Below are 3,717 nucleotides of genomic sequence, written 5' to 3'. Positions count from 1 at the left end.
TTTGTGATTACAAAGGCACTGGAGCTTTGGAAGACTGATTGGCAGGTGAGGGGGTAAACAGGGCAATGGAAGGCAATAGGCAAGGCATTGGAGGAGAAACTGGCAGGAATCTGTGGCTGAGCTCGGGAATAAAGAGAAGCCAGGGGAGACCTTTGTCAGGGACAAGGGTGTCTGAGCCTGCCTGTATTAAAAAGGAATAATTGCCATCCGTGGGTGACCTTTCTGTACTAGTCGACTACTATCCTCAGCATACATGCAAAGACAGGCAAGGGAACGCAAGTGCTTTCTCCACCTGAAAAGCATTTTAAAAAGGGCGACTCAATAGGGACTGGTGACTGAGAAAATGCAGCTCAGTGACCCATATGATAGTTGCAACCCATGGGGTGAAGAGCGCTGCTCTAAGATCACGTGGCCTGCTCTCTGTCTTGCCTGAATTCAACCTGTTTACTTATATTTCCAACCTTAACCAGATACTAAGGGGCACCAGCCACTTCAAGCAAGTCTCTATTGACGTGGCATATATATTCTCTCTCTATGTAACCCCCGTTTCCTCCCAAATTTTAACAGAGGACTACGCTGTTAGTAGGAAGCACTGCTGACATCTTACTCCAAATCGTCAAGCAACCTCTTCTAGGAAGGCAAAGATCTTGATAGATCATTAGTAGCAGCTGTGTAATACCTGGCTGAGTGTTTCTCCTCTGCTACAGGTACTTAAGGCTGGGGTGTGCCCAGAGGCACCAGCTGCAGGGCTCTTGACAATCAGTTTTTAGTCTGAGGATTGCAGCTCGAAGACAGACAGTGTAATCTTAAGGAGAGTTACTCCAGTCTAAGCCCATTGAAATCAAAGGGCTTAGACTGGCATAACGCTGCTTAAGATTTCACTGAGAGACACCCGCTCTGCTTTCAGAAGCCTCCCTCCACCCTCTTTGGTATTGTAAGATGCTGTGCGTCCCCATTGAGGAGAAAAGCAGGATATAGATGAATAGTATTGGAAGCCCATGCAAGCGCTGGGCAGAAAGTAGAATAAAGTGAAACTTTGCGGGGCCCCAAGGTAAGAGCTTGCAAAGGCGATTAGCAACCATTCATTCCTGCAGTCTGGAACCTTCCAGCTAGGAATGAATGGAATGGAAGCAGTCATGTGAACAGCTGCTGGTTGAACTGATACTCTTGTTGATTCAAGCTGTGTAGTTTGCCGAGTAGAATAATCAACTCGAGCTTTAATCAGAAATTAAAATTTTGCCTCCCAGTTAATTAGGGAGGCTGAGACTGAAGAGAGCACAGCGCCATGCAAGCTGCAGAGAGATGCCCGCCCCCTTCCTCCCTGTGTCAAATTTGATGAAAAAGAAACTTAATGATAGTTTTTTTTTCTTTCCTGTTTGTGCCTAAAGCGAGCAGATATTTTGCATTTCAGGGTGAACCACCCTGATTTTTCCTTGTAGCAATAAAAACACTAACAACCCAAGATGACAGGGCTCAGTTGAAATCAATGTCTGTGCATCTTTAAAAAGTAAGGCTTCTGCAGCCCTAATGGGATTTGAAGCCATTTTGACTTGGATGCGTTGGGGCAATAGATTATTCTGTATTCCGCACTGAAATTGCTAAGAAGACCGTATTAAAGGTGGCCTTTTCTTCTAATAACAAGTGCACAGCTTTTTTTTTAAGTTAGAGCCAAAACACACTAGAAGAAATACCTAGATTCAGCACGTGTTCTCTTACCTCAAGGTTTGTTGGGAAGTGTAGGAGTCCTGGAAGCTTAAAGTTTAGCATTTACAGAGCAGCAGGAAGGGGAAGGGAAATACAGGCGCCTGTATTTCCCTTCCTGCTGCTCTGTAAATGCTAAACTTTAAGCTTCCAGGATGCCTACAGATCCCGGCAAACCTTGAGGTAAGAGAACACGTGCTGAATCTAGGTATTTCTTCTCGTGTGTTTTGGCTCTTAAGCTCTATGTTACTTCACAATAACCTTTGATCCCACCTAAAATTTCTGCCAATGGTAGGAGTGCCGTCTGTAGAGTATGGCGTCCTTCATCTCTTCCACTTGCTGTAGCCCATAATGCCCCCAAGTACTGATCCTGGCACATGGGGGAACCCCAGGAATAGCTTGGGGCGGGGGGAAATCAGAGTTCTGCCACAGGAGAGAGAATCTTTGAAATGACTCCCTTTCTGTCTGCCAAACTTTAGGTGAAATTCAGGCCCAGCCCTTCCTCTGGTATCATCAAAAGTTATTTTATGTGAGGTTTGTCATTATAAAAAAAAATAAATGCTTGTGACCCAGAAGATATCATCTTCACAATAACTGTTTTTTCAGACCTATCCGATGCATGCTGCTATTGTGTCATCAGCATCTCATTCACAACCATCTCAGAAAGCCATTGAAAAGTCTAGCATGCTTAGGGTTTAGAAGTCTTTGATCAGGCAGAGTTGAACACATCTGAAGCTGTTTTAGACTGAATCAGACACTCGGTCCATCAGTATTGTCTGCTCTGACTGGCAGCCACGCTCCAGAGTGTCATGTCTGTACCCTTACATCCATGCCATTGTTCTGTGTGGAATCATTGCTAAGGCTGTACCTTGATTTCATTTTGCAAATGCTCTAACCATCACTTTCGTTTCTCTCGCAGCTGGAGGACACAGCTGTCGTATCTCTTTTCTTTGAAGCTCACAGTAGTGACCTTGCACTGTCTGAAATGTTACTGTTTACTCTCATGCTTTCCCAGACCCTTTCCCATGCAAACCTGTGGTCTAGCTGGGAGGGGGGAAACGATTGAGTATTTAGGGATGTACTTTCTTCAAGTCTCTATTCCTATCAAGGAAGTGTGTACTGCTTAGATGCTTTCTTGCCTCTGAGTAATTCTGCGGACATATATATGGAAATGATTGGATTTCTGAATAAAACCATTTAACCAAGAGCTTGGACTTCTTGTTGCAATGGTACAGGGACCTGTCTACCATATCCTGTCATCCATAGCCTGACACAGAGTCTTGGGTGGAGGCCTCTTATATCATTTGCTACTCGATTCTTTTAACTGGAGATGCTGGGGATTGAACCTAGGACCTTCTGCATGCCAAGCAGATGCTCTTCCACTGAGCCACAGCCCCTCCCCTAAGCAAGGGATCAGCCCAAGGTCATAAGTGATGTTTGCAACTTGAGAATTGCACAGCAATGTGAGGAATGCAGGCTCAGGTACGATTAGATGTATGAATTCATTCCACAGTCGGAGAGACCCAGTATGGCATAGTGGTTAGAGTGTTGGACCTACGTTTGAACCCTCACTGTACCGTGGAAACTCACTGGGTGACCTTGGGCCAGTCACACACTCTGAGCCTAATCTACCTCACAAGGTTGTTGTGAGGATAAAATGGAGGAAAGGAGAACTATGTAAGCCACGTTGGGTTCCCGCTGGGGAGAAAGGTGAGGTAAAAAGGACATAAATAAAATCTGACCTTGAAAATTGGAGAAAGGGGTGGAGATGGGTAGCCAGAGAACCAGCGTCATGATGACAGAGGTTGTAGAGTTGCAGACAATAGTCTTAACACCGAGTTTTGTTAGTATCTGCTGAAAGGCTGGCGAAAGTATGTTTTAAACAGGAAAATGTGAATCTCATCTCTGTGTGAATGCAAGAGTTTGCTTTCATGTCTAAGTTGCAGTTATATATAGTTTGTCTTTACAGGTTGGTAGCCAGGCTGTTCAGCTGTGTTTCCTTTCAGAATACCTTTG

At 44.8% G+C, this 3,717-nt stretch overlaps 1 non-coding gene across 1 annotated transcript; it reads right to left on the bottom strand.

The window, feature by feature from the left end:
• Positions 1-3,026: 3,026 nt before the first annotated feature.
• Positions 3,027-3,098, bottom strand: TRNAA-GGC (transfer RNA alanine (anticodon GGC)). The gene has a single exon. It is a non-coding gene; the product is annotated as a tRNA-Ala (tRNA).
• Positions 3,099-3,717: the final 619 nt, after the last annotated feature.

The sequence above is a fragment of the Eublepharis macularius genome, chromosome 1 (genome assembly GCF_028583425.1).
Source record: "Eublepharis macularius isolate TG4126 chromosome 1, MPM_Emac_v1.0, whole genome shotgun sequence".
In the NCBI taxonomy this organism is placed as follows: domain Eukaryota; kingdom Metazoa; phylum Chordata; class Lepidosauria; order Squamata; family Eublepharidae; genus Eublepharis; species Eublepharis macularius.
The sequence above is the reverse complement of the archived record's forward strand: the minus strand, read 5'-3'. Positions and strand labels throughout refer to the sequence as shown.